Source organism: Hippopotamus amphibius, chromosome 8, assembly GCF_030028045.1.
Source record: "Hippopotamus amphibius kiboko isolate mHipAmp2 chromosome 8, mHipAmp2.hap2, whole genome shotgun sequence".
Taxonomy (NCBI): Eukaryota; Metazoa; Chordata; class Mammalia; order Artiodactyla; family Hippopotamidae; genus Hippopotamus; species Hippopotamus amphibius.
Window position 1 is genome coordinate 75017336 of NC_080193.1, and position 19491 is coordinate 75036826.

The 19491-nt window shown below is 44.9% G+C and overlaps 1 pseudogene; it reads left to right on the top strand.

The window, feature by feature from the left end:
• Nucleotides 1-4397: 4397 nt before the first annotated feature.
• LOC130859180 (charged multivesicular body protein 3-like) lies at nt 4398-6523 on the top strand (annotated as a pseudogene).
• Nucleotides 6524-19491: the final 12968 nt, after the last annotated feature.

Sequence of the window (19491 nt, forward strand, 5' to 3'; positions counted from 1 at the left end):
ATAATGACAGGATCTAATCCATAGTGTTAGTGTGAGGATTAAAGACATTGATATATGGAAAGTACTCAAAATAGTGCTTGGCTGGTGGTAAGAGCCTAATAGGCATCATTACTATTAAAGCATCCTTAAAAACTGTCTGGGTGGATGCAGGGCAGCCCTGAGCAGCAGGCTTGGAACACAGGGTTTCATCAGGCTTCACAAGCCCTTCATCTCCCAGGCTCGTGGGAAGATCCCAATGGCTACAGAGATGGGCTCCCCCAGCCCTGGCCGCACACTGCTTCCCTGGGAAGCTCCCGTTTCCCAGCCCTGCTGGCAGGCTGTGCCCTGCAGCCTCAGCTGTGGCCCTGGCCACTGTCAGGGGATGTGGAGTTAGAACCATGTGGTCCTCAGGCAAAGTCCTTGGCCCCGCTGACCCTCTCTGATCTCCTGCCCCCGGTCGGGATGACAGTGTTCACCTCTCTGGGTCTCTGTGGGGGTGGCATCAGCCAAATCCAGGCAGCAGGTCCTAGGCCTTGGTTGTTGGGCTCTTATCGATGCCTCGTCGCCATCTAGTGCCCGAGAAGAGGAACTGGACCCCTCCCATCACAGGAGGCTGGGGACTTCCGGAACATAGGATTAGGAGATTCCATGGAAATTGTTTAACCCCAGGGGCCACTCATTTTAGGAATCCCTCCTAAAGAATCCCAGATCTGGCCTCTGGAGGACTCCTTGTGCATTTTTGCACAACTCGAGATGCAAGGGCTCTGTTCCACAGTTGTCCTGTTCCTTACATTTTTACACTTGCTCCTTTACCCCAAAGTTTCCAAAAATGAATAGCAGTAGGAGGTAGAAAGGATAGGGCCTAATTCTTGGTGTATATATCGCTGTTTCCAAGCTTCCATTTTATTTTCATTTCTCTTCCCTGGTTATTAAACACCTCAGTCATTCCATTTATGGTACTAAGGTTGGGGAATAGAAAGTAACAAAAGACACACAGTCTCCACCCTGGTGGGGTTGAGGCAAAGCCAGCTAGGAGCAAAGTGCAGTCGCCAGACAGGAAGTGAGGAGGGCTTGAACCGGGTCCTCATCCCCGCTGCTCATCACTGTCGCCTGGCAGGCCTGGAGACTCAAAGCCAGGCCGCCACACAGACTCTCAAATTCAGCTCTTCCGGGCCAGACATAGTGTTTAAAGGTCCTTGGTTCATGGTTGCCCCATGGAGGGTAGGCTTAACTCTCATCCCAAAATGGTTAGGATAATAAGACTGGGCCCCCAGAGGATGGGGAAAAGTTTATTGCTCACATCATAGGACTTTGGGGAGATCAGGTTAAGCGTAAGTCAGTCCAGGGGCTGGAGGGGGTGGTGGGGGTGGCTTTGGTTGTGGGAGTCAGCAGGTTGGGGTTCCGGCACATGGGCCAGGGTTTCGACTTCCTGCGGTGCCAAGATGGGGGCGCTCAGCCTTTTTTAGCAGCCTCTCCAGATATGGGCAGAGGGGGAGGGAGTGGATGGCATCCAAAGGCTGTCAGTGGCCAAACATCACGAAGGGAGGCTTCCTTATTTCATTCTCCCAGGCAGCCAAGGCTGAGAACCACTGCCTGAGACCACCAGTGTTTCTCCACCCCCCAAACAGAAGACTCATTGAGGGAACATGTGGAAACACGGATTCCTAGGCCCCCAATCAGCCCTACTGGGTGAGAATTTCTGGGAAAGAGGCTGGTAATCTGTGCCTTGGTCCAGGGCCACCGATTACCAGAGGAGGGGCAACTCCTCTGGGAGGTGTGAGAGAGCTGGGCTAGATGCTGGCCCCAAGAATACTGATGGTCACTTCCACTGTGAGTCCCTTCACAGTTGAGAAAGGGTTTTACACAAGCTGTATCACTTGACCTTCAGGCCAGCCATGAGATAGGGAGATGGGATGTTCACATTCATTTTCAGAAAAGGAGGCAGGAGCTCAGGGGCATCAAAGGACTCAGGAATCCATGATGCTTGCTGAAGGCCTGGAGACTCCACTTTCAAGTGATACTCCTGTGGCTACCAGCGGCCCTGGCCTGGGATGGGGGGGGGGGGGGGGGGTCCCAGGGGAAATTCCCTTTAGCCTCTGAGTTTACATCTCCCACTTGGTGGGCCACATCCTCTGTGTTTCAGATCTCACTGTTTTTGAGCTGACAGACACAACTGCAAAAGATTGGGAGAGTCTTCTATGGTCGTGAGCAGAGGAGGTGAACAATCTCGGAAGGAGCCTCCCAGCCACTCTCTCCCCCTGTGGTCACCAGCCTGATCATATGAAGGGTCAAATGGATTTGGAGAGCTTATGGTTGTAATTCACCATTCTTCAGGTAGAATGTGTCTGGCACTAAATCAGTAACTTCACACACTTGCTTTTGTAGCAGAAAACCTCTGACAGGACCATTCTTGCTCAGCCCAGGAAGTAAGCTACCTACTTGTAAGAAGCTCATTAATCTGGGCAGTTGATAAGTCTGTGAATTCCTGCTGACCTACCATATGCTCCTGGGCACTGGGTGGAGGGAGGAGCTGATTGTAAAATAACCACAGCACACTTTGTGTTTGGAAGAAATTAAAATCTAGTTGGGGTGGCATAGCCACTTTTGAAAACAGTTTGGCAGTTTCTTAAAAAGTTAAGCACACACATATCATATAACCCAGCAATTCCGCTCCTACATATCTACAGGAGAAATAAAATCACGTGTTCACACAAAGACTTGAACATGAATGTTTAGCTGCATTATTCACAATAGGCAAAAAGTATAAACAACACAAATTTCCACCAAATGATGAATGGATGAGCAAAAGGGGTATGTTCATGCGATGGGAAAGCTCCTGACAAAGAAAAGGACCAAACTCTTAATACACACTGCATGGGTGAACCCAGAATATGGTACTAAGCCAGACATGGAAGACCATGTGTAGTAAGATTTCATGTGTTCAGAATTTCTAGAAACGGCAGAATAGTGGCAGCAGAAAGCAGATGCAGACATTTTGGGAGACCTTTGGGCAGGTGATGGTAATGTTTCTAAACTAGATTGTGATGATGGTTACATGACTACCAATTTACTAAAAGTCACTGAACTGTACACTTAAAAGGGTATGTAAATAATACCTCAGTAAAGCTGTTTTAAAAATCTGGTTGGGTAAAGCCAAATACAGCTTAGGAAGCACCTGGTGATGACATAGAAGGCCCCTTGTTTCAAGGTGTCACTTGATTTTGGATTCCTCTTTCTATTCCCCAAAGCAGATCGTGTGGTGCCTGTGTCGAAGAGAAGCTCAGTGAAGACTGTAGAATGAGGAAGAAATGCATTGATCTGGACGCTCGCTCTGCGCCAGGCACATCCTGAGTGCTCCTCAAGTTATCTCATTTAATCCCCAGGGTAATCCTAGGCAGGCACCCGGGCATCATCATCACCCCTGGCTTATAGCTGGGGACGGAGAAGATGCATAGCCCATCCTAGGGCCCAGGCTGGGAAGCAGGGGGCTGGAGCTGGCACCCAGAACCACCATTCTAAGTCAGGCTGGTACATAGTGCTTTGGCCCGTTTTCTCATTTGCCCTTGGCATTGGTCCCCTTTTCCTGTGGGGAGACATCATTGCACACAGGACTTATTTTGGATAGAGGCCACACCCAGAGTCTCCTCTGTGGCTCTGATGGGCTCTTGACTCCAAGCAAGCCTCACTCCTTGCAGGGCAAGGGCATTTCCAGCTGGGTAGAGACAGCCCTGTAGGGACACTCTGTTAACATCTCACATGCATGAAGGCCAAAATCAAGCTGACTGAGTCCTTTCCTGCCCCTCCTCCAGGTCTGTGTATATTAGTTTGCTAGGGCTGCCATAGCAAAGTACAGCATATGGGGTGGCCTGAACTACAGGAAGTTATTTTCTCATAGTTCTGAGGCCAGCAATCTGAAATCAGGCCATCAGGAGGGTTTGTTTCTTCTGAGGCCTCTCACCTTGGCTTGTAGATGGCCATCCTCACATGGACATCCTTTGGACTGTGTGCCATCTGTCCTGGTAGCCTCTTCTTATAAGGATACCAATCCTCTTGGATTAGGGGCCACCCCAGTGACTTCATTTTAACTTAATTACCGCTTTAAAGATCTTATCTCCATAAACCCGCATACTTATGGGCACCTTATCTTTGACAAAGGAGGCAAGAATATACAATGGAAAAAAAAAGACAGACTCTTCAATAAGTGGTGCTGGGAAAATTGGACAGCAACATGTAAAAGAATGAAGTTAGGACACTTCTTAACACCATACACAAAATAAACTCAAAATGCGTTAAAGACCTAAAGGCCAGACACTATAAAACTCTTAGAGGAAAACATAGGCAGAACACTCTATGACATGCATCAAAGCAAGATCCTTTTTGACCCACCTCCTAGAATCATGGAAATAAAATCAAAAATAAACAAATGGGACCTAATGAAACTTAAGAGCTTTTGCACAGCAAAAGAAACCATAAATAAGACAAGAAGACAATCCTCAGAATGGGAGAAAATATTTGCCAATGAAGCAACTGACAAAGGATTAATCTCCAAAATATACAAGCAGCTCACGCAGCTTAATACCAAAAAAGCAAATAACCCAATCCAAAAATGGGCAGAAGACCTAAATAGACATTTCTCCAAAGAAGACAGGCAGATGGCTAACAAACACATGAAAAGATGCTCAACATCACTAATCATTAGAGAAATGCAAGTCAAAGCTACAATGAGGTATCACCTCACATCTGTCAGAATGGCCATCATCAAAAAATCTAGAAACTATAAATGCTGGAGAGGGTGCAAAGAAAAGGGAACCCTCCTGCACTATTGGTGGGAATGTAAGTTGGTACAGCCACTACGGAAAACAGTATGGAGGTTCCTTAAAAAACTAAAAATAGAACTACCATATGACCCAGCAATTCCACTATTGGGCATATACCCTGAGACAACGATAATCCAAAAAGAAACATACCACAATGTTCATTGCAGCACTATTTACAATAACCAGGACATGGAAGCAACATAAATGCCCATCAACAGATGAATGGATAAAGAAGTTGTGACATGTATGTACAATGGAATATTACTTAGCCCTAAAAAGGAATGAAACTGAGTTATTTGTAGTGATACAGATGGAGCTAGAGTCTGTCATACAGAGCGAAGTAGGCCAGAAAGAGAAAAACAAATACCGTATGCTAACTCATATATATGGAATCTAAAAAAAGTGGTACTGATGAACGCAGTGACAGGGCAAGAATAAAGATGCAGATGTAGAGAACAGACTTGAGGACATGGGGGCGAAGGGGAAGCTGGGACAAAGTGAGAGAGTAGCATTGACATATATATACTACCAAATGTAAAATAGATAGCTAGTGGGAATCTGCTGCATTGCACAGGGAGATCAACTCAATGATGGGTGATGACTTAGAGGCCTGGGATAGGGAGGGTGGGAGGCAGGTGGGGGGGGTGATATGGGGATATATGTATAAACACAGCTGATTCACTTTGTTGTACAGCAAAAACTGGCACAACAGTGTACAGCAATTATATTCCAATAAAGAGCTTAAAAAATGTTTTAAAAATAAATTAAATTAAGCCAAATCAAATTAAAAAAAAAGATCCCATCTCCAAATACAGGCACCTTCTGATGTACTGTGGGTTATCCCTTCAGCACATGAGTTCTAGGGGACACAGTTGGGCTCATAACCACGTCTCAGCAGGGGCATCATGTCTTGCCTGCTCCCCTGGTTACTCCAAACTTGCAGGTCCTGTTGTCCCACCTCCTCCCTCCACGGCTCCATTAAATTCTGAGTAGCTCATCCATATCATTGAGAGTCAGGCCCACCTAGAGCCACCCAAAGTGCTGTTCAGTGAGGGTCATGGAAGATAAGAAGAGAAGAGAGTAGCTGACAGGAAAATAGGAGGTATCCAAAAGGATGAAGGAAAAGCGAAATGATCTGTGAAAGATGCTGCTAAGAAATGGCTGGAGGAGGTCTGTGTGGTTCTAGCCAAGGAGATGATGGGAAGGAATAAGGCTGTGAGCAGGTGCCGGGCAGCCAAAGCTCACCTGAACTCTATACTCATGAGGGCGAAGAACCAGCCTAGGGTCTGCAAGTGCCCAGTTCTCTGCAGAAGAGCATGGGAGTGATGGAGGCTACGCAGAGTCTTACAAAGAGCCCAGAAATGCAGGACACCACGAGGGAGCCTTGGAGTTGTGACAAAGACATGGATCCTGGAAGATTGTTCCAGACACTTCTGAAAGCATTGACAGGCAGGAAGAAGTGGAAAAAGAAGCGGAAATGGAAATTGACAAAATCTTGTTTGACATTACAGGAGGGCCTTGGGCAAAGGACCTGGGAAAGGGACTGACACCCTTCCAGAGCCTGAACCTGCAGGAGCAGCGGTGCCTCAGAAGAGGAGGGGGAGGGGGCGGAGGTGCTGGAGGCCGTGCAGCCCCCACTGGCCACGCTTCTCAGTGAGGGGCCATCAGTTGTGCCCACCCAAGGTCACTCTCTGAAGCAACCACCCTTTTCTGCACCTGTGTCATGAGGCATCGCATTCTGGAGAAGGTTCTCTGCTAATATCTCTTCTCTTTTTGCAGAGGTTATGGGAGGCTGTCTTAGGTCTCAAAGGAATCATTCTTACGAGGGGGGATGTAACTAGGTGCATTATTTTTATGGGAATAAACAGAAGTCTCTTGCTGGGGGAAGGGCAAAGAATTCTGTCTTATCATATGATACTTCTGAGGATAGAGTTGATTGTATGCAAGTCAAGAATTCTGCACCTATTTCAAATCTGTTAAACACTATATAAATGGATTTTAATACGTTTCTGCTTTACCAAAAGTTTGAAGCCTCCAGGAGTAGCTGTGCTCTACCTGAATCTGGTTGTAGCATGAATACTCCAGGTGCCCAGCATATAGTAAATAGTAAAGAAATAGTTAACAATGATAATGACATTAGCAGTGATGGTAAGAGTTGATGTTGTTATTGCTCTGCTTTCACCTCCAGTCTAGGACCACTCTGTTTCCTTTGGCCTCCTTCCGCTCCTGATGCAGGATGCCCTTGCCTGTTTGAACCACCTCTTTTGGTTTCTATCTCCACCTGATTTCTGCTTTACAGTCTCAGTTGAGACCTCTGGATTCTCCCCCTAGAAATTTCTTTTCCTTTTTCAATTCCTATTTTTGCCCCAGTCCTAAGTACTTTTTTCATGAGTTCACCTTCAATTTATCTTCTATGTTCCAAAATCCTCACCTTGAGACTTTTGGTATAAGTGCCCATGAATCCTACCTAAGTCATTTATACTAAACATAATTAGAAAAAGAAGGGGATGGGCACTGAGAGTGTGGTAGGGTTGATGGCTGAGACACAGTGGAGAGGTTTATAAGGAGCCTTGGAGAAGATGAAGAAAATGAACCCAAGCTTTGGGCACGTACCTGAACAGTCTATAAGTGGGACCCATAGCCTGGCTTTGGCATGAACCTCTCTTGTAGGTACAGCAGGAGCATACAACCCTTTGTCTATTGGGCAGGTCTGACAAATAACAAATGAGAACCAGAGAAACTCATTGCTGAGCTGTTCACTTCAATAGGGACACTTACACCCATTGGTGCCTAGTTATTTTGAAATTCTAACAGTTAACTACACCCTCATGCTTTGCACCCCTCTTCTTGGTCCCATTTGAGCTGGAAGTGCCTCTGTCATTTCTTTCTACCAAAGTCACTCCCATATTTTCTGTTCTTCCTCTCCCCTCACACAACTTTTCACCTTTCCTCTGCCCCCCAAATATTCCATATCCTCCAGATGGGTGAAGAATTTCATGGTTAATACACCAACCAAAGAATGAAATACTGCACCAAATGTCCCTTCTCCATTCTTGCCTTAACAGAAGCCCAGCCACACCCTGGTTGTAAAGTCTTCTGATGGAGACTGATGGGTTTCTGACTCCACCATATTCTCCCCCCTCACTGCTACATCCAGGCTACTGCCAGTCACTCTTTATAGCCAACTGCCCACCAGACATCTCCACCTGGATGTCCTATCTCAACCCACCATGGCCAATCTTAACTCATAATCTCACACCCAAACCTGCCTTCCCACATGGTCCCCATCTTAGTGACTGACTCATCACTAATCTAGTTGCCAGGCTCAGAACCCACAGCCCATCCTTGACTCCCCTCCTGCTCTTACATGCAGTCAGTCACTGAATCCCCTTGGGTCTGCTCTCCAGATGTCTAGAGCCTTTTCCACCTCTCTCTACCCACCCCATAATCATTACACTCATTCAGGGTCCCATTACCTCTCTCCTGGATAAATCCCCCAGCTCCATAATCACTCTCCCAGCCTGCCCTCTCTCCTCAAGATTCATCCTCCACCCAGACAAAGATGTCTAAAATAAAAATCTGATCATGTCACTTCTTTACTCAAGACATTTTAATGACTCTCATTGCTTAGAGTAAAATTCAAATTCTTTACCATGGATTATAAGGTCATTCATAATGGAACAGGGATAAAATAAAATCTACTAGGTAAGTATTTACACTCCTTCTCCCCTGTGAGCCTGCCTGCTGCCCTCCACGCACACACACACCTTCTAATGAAGGAGGCTACCATGATCTGAGCTTTAATTCACTGCTTGGGGTGACCAGCAAGCTGCAGAACTGGAAGAAACCCAGGAAGCCTAGATTGATTTGCTTCTGAAACAAAGAAGAGTGAGTTGTGAAAATTCAAAGACATGCTCCTGGTACCCAGGGAAGTTGGGTTTGGACCTTTGGTTTTAGGCTGCCTGGAAAGTGCAACCCATCTCGTTGCAAGGCCTTTGGTCCAGGGCCAATGCTGAAGGAGGCAACTTTCCAACGGGAACCCATTACCATACATATCAAAAACAAGCCAAAGCCACTGCCTGGAGAGCTTGCATAATTATTTTAGATGTGAGGAGAAGCACATGTGTGTGGCTTAAATGTTTAATAAACATACTTCTTTGAAAACTGTGTCTATATTCTCACCTTTTCTTTTGGAAGTAATAAAAATAGCTAACTATCTCAGGCAATTTCTCTATGATGTGCATTTTACACACCCTGTCTCTTTAGTTCTCTTTCTTGCACAATGTCCATTTTACTGGTAGGGAAACTGAGACTTAGAGAGGTTACATAACAAGTGTACACAGCTAGTAAGTGGCAGAACCAGAACAAACTCCAACCTGCCTGGTGCCAAAATCCAGGCAGATAATGGCTGTCCTGGAGTATCTGACATCTCTTTTGAAACAAGGCAGGTGCCTTGGCTTGGAGCAGAGCCTGAATCAGGGACTCGGGTGCAGCTGATATATTGAGAGGATGCTCTTTAGGAGACACCTGTAAGGAAGGAAGCAGCAGAGGAGGGAAGGCGAAGGAGCAAAGGAAGAACATGGCCCTAGGTGAGGTCTAGCTGTGGGTTAATCCATGGAGTGTGGGGAAGGGTGTCTCTGGAACATAACATGCTCCATAGAATAGCCAGCTGGAAGCAGGGGAGCAGGCTCTTATACTCCCTGTATTAGTCAGCCTTTGAGGGATGGCTCTCCCAGAAGGCAAAGAGAATCTAGCAGATTCTACTACTCCAAAAATAATCAGGCAAACAAACAGTGGGATTTCTCAAATCCTCTAAATCTAAGTTGAGGATAAAAATGCTATTCTTCCCTGCCCATCAAAACAAGCCTATGAGCCCCTTAGGCTTTCCTAAAGCACTAGGCTGGAATTACAAAGGAGTGGCCAGTGATAGGCAGAATCCTAAGATGGTCCCCAGGATCCTCGCCCCAGCATGGATGCCCTGAGTAATTCCTCCCCTGAGTGCTGGCAGGAAGAAGCAGACAGCTGTGCTGTAAAATGGTGATGGGGAGGGCCATGTAGCAGAGGACTGCAGGAGGTATCTGGGAGAGCAGTCCCCTGCTGACAGCCAGCAAGGAAACAGGAGCCTCTATCCCACAGTCATAAGATCAGTCCTGCCAATAGCAGGAGGGAATATGGATGCAGATTCTTCCCCAGTCAAACCTCCAGATGAGAACACAGCCTAACCAACACCTTGACTGCAGCCTTGTGAGGCCCTGGGCAGAGGACTCAGCTAAGCCATGTCCAAACTCCTGTCCCATGGGAACTGAGATGATAAATGTGATGCTTTAAGCTGCTAAATTTGTGATGATTTGTCAAAACTTACATAGGGCAATGTTGAGCAATGGACTAAATTTGTGATTCATGTGATGACTAACTTTTATATGTGCTTAAATATATTCCAGAAACACAAGGACTATTATTACACTTGTAGGAAAAGGAATTAGAAAACTATTGTCGAGTGTAACATGATGTGTTCACTCAGCAACATGTAGTTAAATGCAGTAAAGTTCATTTTGGGGACTCTACAAGACTTTATACAGATCAGCTCAAGCACATCAGCACACAACAAGTCACAATTTAACAAGCTACAAAGATTTTGATTCTCAAATTTGTTAGTAAAATCCCACAGTTCACATCTAAATAATTTCTCTATATGATTTACAATATAATTGTTTCATATTTGTTAACAGTAGAAAGTTTCCCTTTTATTTAGTTTTATTTATTTATTGTAAGGAAAAAACATTTAAACCTCAAGGTTAGAATAACAAAATTAAGCTAGCTGTATTTTCAATGGCTTCATCCTACTTCTCATTTTTAAAACCCATAAAGGTAGCCAAATACAGAGAGAAAAAGCCAGAGATCAATTTCGAGGTGAAGTTTATGCCATGTATAGACTATGTAGATGGACTAGAAATATACACTCCATCTTCTGAAGTTAAAAAAAAATATTGATTCTCTACAACTTCTTGCTCCTTTTTTTAAAACCAGAAAAACAAAACCAAACAAACAAAAAACAGAAGACAAAAAGCCAGAGAGGCATCCGTCAGCTCTGCAGACACTGTCTCCTGGACTAGGTAGGTCCAGAGCCCATCATTCTCCCACCAAGCCCTCTCTCCATCACCTACTCTCTCCCACTCCCATTCTCAGACTTGAACTTGCAGTAGGCAGCTGGGAAGGCAAGAGAGGCGATATGCAGAGGCTGTTGCTTCCTGGGATGCTCCAAACTGTGAGTAAGGGTAGCTTCAAACCAGGACCCCTGTGTGCAGGGGAAGCCAGGCCTTATACCAACTTCACCAGTCAAAGAACTTCAACTCACTACCAATTTAATTAGGAAAAATGAAATACGGATGGAGCAGGACAGGATTCAACCTTAGTGCTACTCTGGGAGGAATCAGAATGTCTTCACTGAAGCTTATTCTGGACCTGGAGCTGTGCTCATCTGGCTGAGTCAGGATCTGACTCCACAGCCTGGACTCCTAAGCATGGGCCTCCCAGAACTGGGAGTGCCTAAAAGGCTTTGCAAATTACCCATAGGGATAGATAGATGATGGTAGATAGATGATAGATTGATAGATAGATGATAGATTGATAGATGATAGATAGACATAGACATAGATCAAGCTGCCTTTATGCTTAGATCTGAGACCGGGAAGCTGCCAGCCTCCCAGAGGAGAGGGAGAGGGGCAAATTCTGCTCTGGCCATCCTGTCTGTTGGCAAATGGTTAGCCTGGATGGACGTGTCCTCATTCCTGAATGAATAGGAGGGAAAAAACCCCAACAGTCTCAGCCCTTTGTAGCGTCTGCCTCATAATGGTATGCAAATGATGATGCAAGTAATTAGCATCAGTAATTAGAAAATGTGTTGGAGGTATTGATGACCTCTCCCAGGGATGCAGTTTGCATTTAGAGCAGCAGAAAGATTTGTTCACAAATTACTTCCCACCAAGTCTATTAGAAATTCATTTCTGGGCCATTTATTTATTTATGTATGTTGCACAGGATATTCAGGAATCAATTTATTGCTATCTGGAGATGACTTTCACTGATGAGGACAAAGACATTTCCCTGTCACTCTTCACACCTTCATTAGCATCCATCCACGTTCCCCACTGGCTCACAGGAGCTGCTGTTTTTTGACTCCCTGTTGTGCGATTTGCAAATTTAACCTTTGCATCCAAGATCTCATAGCCTCTCCCCAGGAAGGGCCTGGGTGTCTCACCAGGAGACCTGCTGGTACCAGGACAAGTCTTCTCTTGCCCTCTTTACCTCTGGGGTCAGGGAATCCTGATCCCATGTCTGCAGCCACCATGCACCTCTATTCCTGGGGACCCGGAGAACAGCTCCAGGTGTTAGGACAGGCTTCCTTTCAATTATTAGTGGTCTGCCCCCACTCCCCCCACTGCCCCATTAAATCATGCCCTGGAATCCTAATTCTGGGGGCTTGCAGAACATGCCTGGGCAACACTTGGAGTAGAGAAAAGGGAATACAACTTTGATTCAGAAGCCAGTTGAATTATTTGGTACAAGGTGTGTTCTCCCTGGAACTATTTCTTTATCGGTGAAGACACTGTCTAGTCTATATCACAAACATTTTAGAAAATGCTGTCTCCCAATTTTACATGAATACTATCCATTCTAAAAGAGATGAATCACATTGTTTTTTATTATAATATATATAGTTTTAATATGCAAGCAGGAAGGAGTTACAAACTTGGTATGTTTAGTGCCTTTCTATCCTCTACAACTAAAACAAATTGATAACATGATTAAGGGAGTGCCTGGGGGAGCTGGTGTGGAGGCTGGAGGAGAGGGACAGGGGTTGCAGCAAGTGACCATCGTGAAGAGCCTTCCTGAGCTTGGGGACCGCAACCACGGACAGGTGGCATGGCAGGTGGTGGACACCCACCCAAGGCTCTAAGTGCAGCAGCAGGACCATGTGAGAACCACTCTCTCTTCCTGCCATGGACTCCAAGGAGGAGTCATTGAGCAAGAAAACACCAGGAAAAGGCTGTTACTCCAACAGGCGGGGGTTCAGAGCATGGATCTTGATGGCATTCCCATAAAGCGCTGATTTTGATGGGTGCAGTGAAAACCAATGGACTCCTTTCTTACTAATTACTCTTATTTTCAAAAAGATAAGACTTCAAGTATGAAAAAATTTTGATTCCTATGACCTTTGTTTTATAGAATGATCTAACATATACTATTTTTTGTTGATTTTTTGTTTTTTTTAATGTTTGCTGTACTTTTTTTAAAAATTTTTATTGGAGTATAGTTGATTTACAATGTTGTGTTAGTTTCAAGTGTACATACTATATATATAAAATAGATAACTGATAAGCACCTACTGTATAGCACAGGAAACTCTGCTCAATACTGTGTAATGGCCTACATGGGAAAAGAATAAAAAAGAGTGAATATATGTATATGTATAACTGATTCACTTTGCTGTACACCCAACATACACTATTATTTAAAGACAGAACTAAAATATTGCCTGCCATACCAGTAAACAAAGGACGTTGCAGCCATCAAGCCATCACATTACAGCTACTGCAGCCACCCCTGACGGTGCACCCGAGGAAACTCGGGTTGAGAAAACACAGGATGCTGGCCCCAGATAGCGAAGGTGCATGTCAAAGGAATGATTTCAGTGAACCCAGATTCTTGCATCTTCCCACACAGAGAAAAGCACTAAATGTCTTAAGATATCTAGTTTTCTTCTATTAACAGTAATCTTTTGATGTTCTGACTACCTGACCTTTGTTGCAAAAACTCCTATATATCCTAATTTCCCCACTTCTTCTTTGGAGCAGACTCTCAACGTTATCTGAGATGCTGTCTCCCGGGTTTCAAGTCCTAAGAATGTCCCCAAATAAAACATAACTCTCAACTTTTAGGTTGTACATTTTTTTTTAGTTGACAAAAGGCTTTTAAAACATTATTAATTTTCCTTCCCCCTCCTAACTGAATCAAAAAAGATGGTCTTTGCTCCTTTCTCCTTCTCACCCAGAGGAACACAGGTCCTCGGCAAATGTTTTTCCACTGGATAAATGAGGTATTTAATAAAATATAAAATCCAATTAGCTCTAATTAACTCTTTGTAGACCTTTATATTAATCAGATTTGCTTATAAAAACCTGCATACTCCAATCAGGAAACTAAAGAAATGAGATTGTGATAGGGCTCAGGGGGGTGCTTTAGAGGTTTCCTTTCTCCTTCTTTCCTGGTTCCAGCTTTTCCTAGGCTCTCACTGTTAATTGTTTTGTTTTGTTTTGTTTTAGCAGTCTGATATAATCAACCAAACAGTACCAGGAGGAATTCCATATAATGAAGGATGGACCCTATATTTTCTGTGTGAATCACAGCCAGCCCTCCATCACATCACAAAATGAGGTTTCTCAGCTACAGCCTCACTCTTTTTTCCCATTTTTCAACTGCCTGGTTTTCTATCTCTCCCTTTCTCCAGAGATTCCCTAATCGTTTATGTAATTCCAGGATATCTTTGCAATATTCACATTACTGAACATCACAGAGAGGGGTGGTCTCCGAGGGATGTCGACCATCAGAGCTGTGAATTTTGATCTTTTGTTTCCTGACTTGTAAATCATGGAGATGTGCTCACTCACGTAAATTGATAGGAATGTATATCTGATCTTTTATTTCACGATATTGCGTATGTAATTCACTGGAGAGTACCCATGACTTCCGCATTTCATATGGATGTTACAGAAAATAATTCATATCCCCATCTTTTTGATATTCAAAACAAGCTTAACGTGAGCACTTTTCCACTTTGAGATTTAAGCCAAAAGTCGGGATAAAAGCAGAATCAGGGTAAGAATAAGAAATAGAAGAGAACTTGCTGTATTGGTGGTCCTCTGTTGAGGGGCTATGAGCAGGACCGAGAGCTGGAGGCAAGATACACAGCATCCATGTCGACCTGTCCAGTGGTTCTGTCCAAAGCCAAGCTGTCTCTTACACAGTCATCCCCCATTTTCTGTAGACAGGGGTGGGGTGTGTGGGGCGGAGGGAAGAAGTTGCAAATACCTCAAAATCACCCTTCAAATAACAACCCAGTTGACTGCAGAAAATCCAGGCTGGATTAACCTCCTTTAAAGCACAGCAGAGAGGGAGTAAGCTCATCTCCCCTCCAGACTGTATAATCAGACAGCGCCTGCTGCGGACTTGTTTCTGTGCAAAGCCCGAGGCTCAAGACCTGGGAGGTCAGAGAGTGATTACGCTGGGGGAGTCAGACCCCTCACCTGGTTCAACTAAGGTGACTGTAAAACATGTTCTAGATCATGTGGAAACTTGGTAGAAATGAAGACCTCTATTTAGACTGGCGTGAGTATGTTATGGGTATTGTTGAAAGTGCCTAAAGCTAGCTGAAGCTGCATCATTAACTTAGTGGAAAACAGTAATTCCTGGATAAACATGGCAGTTGTTGATGGTCTAAAACTAAAATAATGAAAAACGGCCTTTGCTGCCATTTCTAACCCTTTTCCTCATTCTGGACACTAAGCTAAGTGCTTTGCAGCTATTAACCTAATTTACCCTCAGAACAAGTCTGTTCCGTGGGCATTTATACTCCGTGTTACCCAGGAGGAAACTGTGACCCAGGGAAGTCATGCAGTTCTCTTGAGGTCACGCAGACACTATCCCCGAAGCACAGAGGCCACCCCGGGCATAGGGGACCCTGTGTCAGAGTCCATGAGGAAGGCGGCCTCAGGCTGGCAGATCCTTGGAGAGGTTTTCACTCCTGCACCAGGCACAGGCCAGCTCCACTGACTCAGGAGAGAGTCTCAACACTGTTGATTGTGAAGAAAACCAAACTTCTTCAACTTAAAGAATGCTCCTTTATTCTAATATTGCCCTTCTGAAATTTTCCTTTATATTAGAATGTCCTTTCTTTGGCCAACTGATGGTGCTAAGACAGAATGGTTTGTTTCTTTTAATGTCATTTTTTAAAAAATGAAAATCTGTCAACATGTATGGTCTCCCAAATACATGCTGAAAAGCCACTGTGAGCCACGTTCTCCAAGGGTCTGTGAGGAACCCATTCAGCATCTGCCTCTGTCACGTGTCGGCAAAGGAAGGATGGAGCCAGGGGTCCAGGACAGGGCAAGGAGGAGATGTCTACCATTGTCCTTGCCTCTAGGCTGTTCTCAGCAGTCCTTACCCACTGTCGCCTGGTCAGAAGGTAAGATTTATGCTTCACATTCTGTTCCTGGGGCCAGCTGCCCAGGTCCCACTCTCTACTCAGAGGCGAGATTACAGGGGCCTTACATGTGGGACCAGAAGACATGTCAGTGGGGTCCATATTCAAGGAAGCTACATGGTCACTGCATCCCTTCCACTCTGTCCTCCTTCCTCTACACTGGGAGGATTCTGCCCCTTCCTCCACTTTCCACCCAGTGCCCCCTTTCCAGCATGTTCTCTTCCCCCCACCTGACCTTTCTAGTCCTTGAAGTGGAAAACTGGTTCTAAAAAACCCTGTGCCTTTATGCTTAGGTTACTTTCTTTAGAGATTTCTTTGGTCTTTATCTCAGTTTTGGTGTAGACTAGCATGGCATGGGGGTTGGGGAAGAGCAGAGGAGAGAACTGATGGTCCAGCTCTGCTGTGGACTGAATGTTTGTGTCCCCCCCACACCAAATTCATATGTTAAAGCTTAAATCTCCAATGTGATGGTATTTGGAGATGGGGCTTTTGGGGGGTGATTACATCATGAGGATGGAGCCCTCATGGATGGGATTAGTGCCCTTATACAAAGAGGAAGAGACATGAGATCTCTATCTTTCTCTGCTCTCTGCCATGTGAGGACATAGTGAGAAGATGGCCATCTGCAAACCAGGAAGGAGTTCCTCACCAGACACCAGATCTGGGTCCTTGATCTTGGGCTTCCAGCCTCCAGCACTGTGAGAAATAAATGTCTTCTGTCTAAGCCCCCTTGTCCGAGGTAATTTGTTATAGCAGCCCGAGCCAATTGAGACATCTCCCAGCCACAATCTGAATGCACATCTCTGTTCTCTGGGTGGTTGTAATATTTGCTGGTGGATTCTGAGTGTTTGCCCAGTGCTGAGTGAAGCACTGGACTTCCACTCCTTCATTTAATCATGACAACAGCTTTTCGTGGGAAGTTTTATTATCCTGATTTTGTAGATGAGAAGGCTGAGATATAATGACTTTGGGTAAATTTGTCCAAAGGGTCATAGTTGATGAATTAGGATCAAGTCCCAGGTGCATCTAACGGCAAACCCAGTTGGTCTCCATACATGCAAACAACAGGTGCCAGCACCTGTGCAGTACAGGGTACTGTGCCAGCTCCTGTGATGTCAACCCTCCTCCTTCTATCTGGAAGTACTTCCCTTATGCATAAGGGTGCCTCTCTTCAAGGCTAGCTGAGCAGATTCAACTCTACCCCATCCTACCCAGAGCCCCTCCAGAGGGGATGTTTCCATGGTGAGAAAATAGAAGGTTTTCTCTCTCTTCCTCAAAAGAAGACCAAGGGTCAGCAGTCCAGACTGGTATTACAGCTTCATGATGGTCAAGGACCCAGGTTCCTTTTCTCTTCCTGTTCTACCCGACTAATACCTGGTTTCCATTTATATTTGCTTCATAGTCCAAGATGGACAGCTACTAGAGCTCCATCAGTCTAAATTCCAGTCTATAAGGAAGATGGACTAGGATAAGCAAAAAGGGGGGTGTACCTCACAGTAGAGCTTCTTGGAAGTCCCCTGAGATTCTTCTGCTAGTATCACATTGACCAGGACTTCATTACATAGCCACGTCTACCTGCAAAAAGAGTTGGGAAATGTAATTTTTGTTCCAAGTGGCTAAAATCAAGGTTATTTCTCTGACTTTCTAAAGAAAACAGTAGAATCAATATTGCACAGGAAAACAGCAAACTCTACCACAGTTGGCAATCTTTATAAGATGTGATTTATGCATTTACAGAAAAAGATTGGCAAATTAAAAATATCAACAAAGCAAAGGAAGATGTATCATACTAGAAGCTACCTAATATTCCCAAATATGTTGGTTTGTTTATTTTAGCAGGGAATGGGGAAACTTTTTAACAGTTGAAATATTGTGGTTTATTAAACAATTCTGCAACAATACAAGTGTCCATTGAGTCAAGTAGTTTGTAAATATTGGCATAAATTTAGATTGTCATGAGATAGGATTAAGACGGTGGAGTAGGAGGAAGTGCGCTCACTCCCTCTTGTAAGAGCACCGGAATTACAACTAAATGCTGAACAATCATCAACAGAAAGACACTGGAACTCACCAAAAAGACACCCCACATCCAGAGACAAATGAGAAGCTGCAATGAGATGGTAGGAGGGGCTCAATTGCATTAAAGTCAAATCCAATAAATGCTGGGTGGGTGACTCACAAACTGGAGAACAGTCATACTGCAGAAGTCCACCCACTAAAGTGAGGGTTCTGAGCCCCATGTCAGGCTCCCCAACTTGGGAGTCCAGCAACAGGATGAGGAATCCCCAGAGAATCTGACTTTGAAAGCCAGCGGGATTTGATTGCAGGACCTCCACAGGACTGGGGGAAACAGAGACTCCACTCTTGGAGGGCACACAAAAAAGTGTGCTCACCAGGATCCAAGGGGAAGGAGCAGTGACCCCATTGGAGACTAAACCAGACCTACCTGCTGGTGTTGGAGGGTTGCCTGCAGAGTTGGGGGGCAGCTGTGGCTCACCAAGGAGACAGGGGCACTGGCAGAAAGGGTTCTGGGAAGTGCTCATTGGCATGAACCCTCCCAGAGTCCACCATTAGCCTCACCAAAGAGCCTGTAAGCTCCAGTGCTAAGTAGCCTCAGGCCAAACAACCAACAAGGTGTGAACACAGCCCCACCCATTAGCAGACAAGCAGATTAAAATTTTACTGAGCTCTGCCCACCAAATCAGATTAAAGTCTTACTGAGCTCTGCCTACCCAGCCCTACCCACCATCAGTCCCTCCCATCAGGAAGCACCCATGAGCCTCCTAGATAGCTTCCTCCACAAGAGGGCAGACAGCAGTATCAAGCAGTCTGAAAACTACAGCCACAGAAAGATAGAGAAAATGAAAAAGCAGAGGACTTTGTACCAGATGAAGGGACAGAATATAACCCCAGAAAAACAACTAAATGAAGAGGAGATAGGCACCCTTACAGAAAAAGAATTCAGAATAATGATGGTGAAGATGATCCAAGACTTTGAAAAAAGACTGGATGTAAAGATCGAAAAGTTTACCAAAGACCTAGAAGAATTAAAGAGCAAACAGAGATATGCAACACAATAATTGAGATGAAAAATACACTAGAAGGAACCAATAGCAGATTAACTGAGGCAGAAGGGTGAATAAGTGACCTGGAAGACAGAATGGTGATAATCACTGATGCAGACAAGAATAAGGAAAAAAGAATGGAAAGAACTGAAGACAGCCTAAGAGACCTCTGGGACAATGTTAAACGCACCAACATTCGCATTACAGGGGTCCCAGAAGGAGAAGAGAGAGAGAAAGGACCCGAGAAAATATTGGAAGAGATTATAGTTGAAAACTTCCCTAACATGTGAAAGGAAATAGCTACCCAAGTCCAGGAAGCATTAAGAGTCCCAGGCACGATAAAGGTAAGGAGAAACACGCCAAGACATAT